We start from the raw sequence: 6,327 nt of genomic DNA, 5'->3' as shown, positions 1-6,327 counted from the left end.
AGGAGTAGTTTGATGTACCGTTACACCTTTGACAAGGCTATTTTGTGAGACTTTTGACACCTGTCTGTGATTGTCATGTAATCACTGTCCCTCAACTGATTTGATCCATTTTCAGTGGAAAACAGTGTCCTCATCCCACTCATGAGGACCTCCTATAATTGGCACAGCTTTTCATGAGTTCAGTACAGGCAGACAGCTTGACTCCGTGTAAGATAGGCAGATGGAATATTGCAAAAGTGTATAAAAAAAAACAGCCACACCCTTTAGTTAACTTGAATGCTCCTAGCTCCTCCGAGATAAGGTCAGAATCTGGACACCAAAATAACTTGAAACAAACAAAGAGGAGAGAAACAGTCTTTGTTTTTAATCAGGGATGCTTCTGTGAGGCAAAAGGTAAGACTATATTAATGGACTACAAAATAAACAACAATGTGCAGAATAATCTTGAACCTCCTTGTGATGTTTCCTTTTTGCTCCACAAATCTTGCGCACATCCATGGCTGTAGAGAGGACCATAGCAAAATAATAATATCTTTAAAAAAAAAAACTAAATAAAAGACTACGCCCTCCTCCTCCTCCTCCATTTATAGTGAAGCACTAAACAGGAAGACAGAATATTAGCAATGAAATAGCTCTGCTTGGAGACAACATTGAAGGAGAAAAAAATCACTGAATATAAAAGAGGAAAGACAGAGTTGAAGGAGGAGAGGAGAAGAGCATTCAGTAAGGAGGATATAAAAGGAACATTGGGGGGGTGCAGAGAGGGAGCGAGCTATGGAAGGAAGCAGAGAAAGAGAAAAGAGAGAAAGCAATAAGAGCGAGAAATAGAGTGATGGAGTTGGGTGGTGGTGGTGGGGGGGGCAGGAGGGAGCGAGAGATCAAGAGAGGGGAAAAAAGAGGGAGGGGGAGTGAGAGAAAAACAGAGTGGTGGAGGTGGTGCGGGGGGGTGTAGGAGTGATAGCCACAAGAGACTCAAAAACCACAGTCTGTCTTCAAGTCTGTATAGAGATGTACTAATAGAATCCCTTCATAAAATGTGTTGAATTTACTCACCTGGAAAGAAGTTTATTACTGGGTATGTTGCAGTATTCCGGTATCCCATCATCAAGGTCCCCTGTGCACCTCGGTTTAAGGTCACAGATTGGTTAGTTGGTTTAGTAAGGGGTGAAAATACAAAAACATAAAACTGCTTACCTTTTGTGTAAACACCTTTAATTGTTTTTTTTAATGACACAGGAAAAATGGCAAACATACTGCATATTCTTTAATAAAATGATACCTTATTGCCTTAGAACCAATAGCTCCAGCTTGTGACCTCGTTCCCGATCTCGACTGAACAGTGCCTTTCACCGTGAAGGCCAAGCAGGAGACAACAAAAGAGGGTCTTCAAGCTCTGGCTACTCCTTGGAACTACTGCAAGGTAAAGGCTGGGGCTTCACTGTATTTGTTACGGAGTATACACATGGCTATACTGCCAACATCCTGTCCCTCACAGATATGTTCATTCATTCATTCATTTTCTACCGCTTTTTACTCACGAGGGTCACGGGGGTGCTGCAGCCTATCCCAGCTGTCTTCGGGCGAGAGGCGGGGTACACCCCGGACTGGTCGCCAGCCAATCACAGGGCACATATAGACAAACAACCATTCACACTCACATTCATACCTATGGACAATTTGGAGTCGCCAATTAACCTAGCATGTTTTTGGAATCTGGGAGGAAACCGGAGTACCCGGAGAAAACCCACGCATGCACGGGGAGAACATGCAAACTCCACACAGAGATGGCCAAGGGTGGGATTGAACCCTGGTCTCCTAGCTGTGAGGTCTGCGCGCTAACCACTCGACCGCCGTGCCGCCCCTCACAGATATGTTCTATACCGAAAATCAGATTACGAACATATACACCTTTATGTTTTACACCATGTTTCAAACAATGACCTTCACTAATGATGTAATGGTGTAACTCCACTGATCAGTGGTTTTTTGTCTATATGTGCCCTGTGATTGACGAGTGTCCAGTTCAAGGTGTAGCCCGCCATTCAACTGAAGTCAGCTGGGATAGGCTCCAGCTCACCACCACTCTGAACGATATATGTGGTAGAAAATGGATGAATGACTATGCTTTGAAATCTCTACAGCTGATTTACTGCAGGAACCTTTAATAACGCCAAGTGTCCTTCACTGTGAAACAGGCCCAGATTTACTCAAGGTGAGGCCCACAATGAGCCCCAGAAGCCTATTAACACCAGAGGTCTCGGGAATGCTCCTCAGTGGACATGGACGCCTTCCTACCGTAAGTGCGGACACGTCGTCGCTGTCCTTCCCGTTTGTATTATTCCTCCAGCTCACAGTAACAAATCTCAGCCGGAATGACTTCTTCTTTTCACCCAAGTTTCATTATTTTTTTAAATCAAACCCTTTTGTCTATCTCTTCTTTTGTACCTTCCCCTTGTTTCCATGGTTACCGCTCTCTCCACTCCGTACTCTATCTCTTCCTCTGTTTTTTCCCTCTCTGTCTCCCTCACTCTGTTCTTATCTTTTCTCATTTTGCTTTCATCTCTGCCTCCCTTCCTCCTGCCTTATCCCACACCCTCCTCACTCCGGCTTTTATCTCTCTTCACTTTCATCTGTCTTTCACCTTTCTCTCCCCTTCAAGCCTGCCATTCCATCATGCTGCCTTCTTTTTTTTCGTGCTTCTTCTTACTTATACAAGGAAAGTTTTTATCGGTTTCCCTGTCAATTCTACATTTTTAATCATTTCCAATTCATCCAAGCCCACTTTCAATGCCATTGAGTCATGCATTAAATTGTCTCGGGCAAGAATGTGCAGTTGGGAGATAGAAGCCAAAGGTGCAGGGTGCTGTAGTCTTTTCCTATCATAAAGAAAGGGGAATGATTTCCGTCATGATATCGGGAGATTAACTGTCTGCCATGGTTTTGTCTTCCAGTGATGAATTTTTCCTTCCTCTCTATATATTTCCATATATCATCAGTTATACTGTACATGTTTTAAAAAAAAACAACCATTGTATTGTTTTTTTTAGCAGTAGCCCACTGAGCATTGCCACTTCCTGTAAGGGTAGCCTGTCATTCCTCTGCAAAGATAAAGATGTTCTTGCAAAGCACAAATGCCCACACTTCAGCTGGGAGATAATTGTATTCACACACAGCTGTGATTAGTTTAACATGTGAAACTTAACCACACAAAAATAATGACTGGCCCATTAATATTTTGGAAGACAATCATCCCTATAAAACAAGGTTTTTTCCATAACAAAATTATTGAAATAAATTATAACTAATACAGTCAAACCATGGTTTTCATGCGCCTCATTTTACGAATTATTTAGTTTTTGTCCTGTTTTCATACACTGTCTCATATTTTGTACAATATGGCGTGTAATGCGGGCATGCTGGAGCCTATCCCAGTCTTCTCAGCCAATCATTGACACACAACCATTCACACTCACATTCATACCGATCGACAATTTGTCCAATTAATCTTTTGGAATGTGGGAAGAAACTGGAGTACCCGGCGAAAATCCATGCACACACGGGGAGAGCAGGGAATCGAACGCAAGTCTTCTAGCTGTGTGGCTGACCCCTCGACTACTGCGCAGCCAATACTTGCAAAGTACCCAAACAATCCAATCTAATCCCCTGCACTTTATTTATATTGCACATTTCATAAACACTGTTTCCACAGTGCTGCACAGACTAGTAAAACAATAAATAATAAGTACAAATTAATACAGTAAAAACTACAAAATCAAATAAAAATAATGAAAGCAATAAATAAAGGTAGTAGGTAAAAACAAAGCACCCTGTGCATTGCTGAACCGAGTCTTAAATAAATAAATTACAGCATGATAGTTGTCAGCGTCACTGTTGTCAATGCCAGTAATTTGATAAAAAAAAAAAGGTGAGAAACACTGTTGAATTCATTCATTCATTCATTTTCTACCGTTTTTTCCTCACAAGGGTCGCATGGGGGGCTGGAGCCTATCCCAGCTGTCTTCGGGCAAGAGGCGGGGTACACCCTGGACTGATTGCCAGCCAATCACAGGGCACATATAGACAAACAACCATTCACACTCACATTCATACCTATGGACAATTTGGAGTCGCCAATTAACCTAGCATGTTTTTGGAATGTGGGAGGAAACCGGAGTACCCGGAGAAAACCCACGCATGCATGGGGAGAACATGCAAAATCCACACAGAGATGGCCGAGGGTGGAATTGAACCCTGGTCTCTTAGCTGTGAGGCATGCGCGCTAACCACTCGACCACTGTGCCGCCCCTGTTGAAATCAACAATCAACAATAAGTTCCATACATTCGTCATTTTAATTGTTTAGTGTTTGGATGGATTGATTGGATTCACTTTATTTCCTAGGGAATAATTGCCTAATTTTTTATCAGTTTCTGTTTTTGTCTGTTTTGTCTGACCTTTTAGAATGATTTAATACTGAAAACTACAATTCCACTGCATAACCAATGTTTATTATTAGGAGTTTTCAGAATTTGTGGGCTATATGTTTTGGTGAGTACACCCCTCATATTTCAGCATTCATCCAAATCATTGCTGTCTAAATAGTGACCACACCTCACAGTGAACAAATTGTGTCAATATTTTGTGGAAGCACCATTGTTATCTTGTGCTGTATTCATTCTCTTGGACATAGAATTGACCAGAGATGCACAGGCTGTTATTGGAATCCTCTTCCGCTCCTCCATGATGACATCCCTGGTGGAGCTGGTGGGTGTTAGACACCTCAAATTCCTCCAACTTCCTTCCACTTGAGGGTCTAGAGACATACTTTCCACTCCATCACCTACAACTTCAGCATCCTCAGCAAGGTACTTGTCAAATTGGAGGTGTCTTATGGCTCCTTGTCATGTTGGCAAACTGCCGAAGGATGGGATCATGTTCTGCTTCTAACGGAATTTGTGTTTCCCTAAATGAACCGCAGCTCCTCAGTGCCGGCAGCACTCATGCAGAACAAGAATATGCTACTGCATAGTTGTGTTGCCAGTTTAAACAATGTTGGCTGTGTGTTTAATCATTTTCAGCGGCTAGTAAATCTCCACTGCTATGCAAGTTGTATACTGACCACTGTAGTTACTCGCTTCTTTGTTCTTTAAACTTATAAACAGCTTATAGTCCAGTGCTGTCCATGTATTTACGAATATGTTACACTCTTCTGCACTCCGTGTGTATACCACTTCCATCCATCAACTGTATGACTGACAAAAGGGCTCACTACATTCATCCCATTGTTCTATAGAACAAACGCCAAGGTGCTGAAACCAATGCACAGATTGAACGCTCTTCCTCCCCGTTTGGAGGCGAGAAACAAGGAAAACAATGATGATCAACCTCATTTTCATATATTGCGAGATTAATTTATTATTGTCTCAAGCCTAGTGCCCACCATTTTTTTAAACAATAAATCTTGTCACATTTTCATCTAACGAGATCTTGTGCATGAGATCTTGTGGCACTCCTAATGACTACTCTAGAGTCTATGCAATTTTTATTTCTGTCGTATTGTCCTTTGAGAAGATAAGATGGAATAAAATGGTTACTGAAATGTGAAGGCTGTACTCACTTTTGTGAGGGTTGTCACCAGCAAGGTGGCGCACATGCAGTAGGAGGTAGGGAGTGTGTCTTCAAGTCAATGACAAAGTCATTCCAAGAGACACTGCATGCAGTGTGGGAGGAAGTTTTATTCCTGCATCTTCTTGACTGAACCTAACCTCCCATAACACCCTCTCTGTGGCCCTTGCCTTTTCCCTTCCTCTTAAAGTACCAGAACTATTCAGAAAAGAGAATAAAGAAAAGCCGAAAAGAGCAAGAGAGAAAAATACAGTGTCTCGAGGCGAAAAAAAAGAAAAACAATGAAAGAAAGCGAAGCTGGAAAGGAGGAGCGGAAGAAGGGCAGAATGAACACAGTAGAGAGGAGCGCAAAGCCAGCTTTAAAAAAGCTCCTAAAGACAAAAGTGCAGTCACCACAAAGTTCTTCTTTCTCTTTCGGCTTTTCCTTCAGGGGTCGCCACAGCAAATCAATCTCCTCCATCTAACCCTGTTTTGTGCATCTGTCTCTCTCACACCAACTGCCCTCATGTCCTCCTTCACTACATCCATAAACCTCCTCTTTGGTCTTCCTACCTGGCAGCTCTAAACGCAGCATCCTTCTACCAATACATTCACTATCTCTCCTCTGGACATGTCCGAATCATCTCAGTCTGGCCTCTTTGACTTTATCTACAAGGCCTCTAACATGTAATTTCCCTCTGATGTACTCGTTCCTGATCCTATC

At 42.4% G+C, this 6,327-nt stretch overlaps 1 long non-coding RNA gene across 1 annotated transcript; it reads right to left on the bottom strand.

Moving 5' to 3' along the window:
• Positions 1–272: 272 nt before the first annotated feature.
• On the bottom strand, positions 273–2,576 carry LOC131130745 (uncharacterized). Its single transcript, XR_009130079.2, has 3 exons — positions 2,296–2,576; positions 1,054–1,122; positions 273–500 (listed from the first exon to the last, which is right to left on the bottom strand). It is a non-coding gene; the product is annotated as an uncharacterized LOC131130745 (long non-coding RNA).
• Between the last annotated feature and the right edge of the window lie 3,751 nt (positions 2,577–6,327).

The sequence above is a fragment of the Doryrhamphus excisus genome, linkage group LG1 (genome assembly GCF_037039965.1).
Source record: "Doryrhamphus excisus strain RoL-2023G ecotype Guam linkage group LG1, RoL_Dexc_Guam_v1.1, whole genome shotgun sequence".
In the NCBI taxonomy this organism is placed as follows: Eukaryota; Metazoa; Chordata; class Actinopteri; order Syngnathiformes; family Syngnathidae; genus Doryrhamphus; species Doryrhamphus excisus.
Note: the sequence above shows the minus strand (reverse complement) of the source record. Positions and strands in the feature narration are given on the sequence as shown.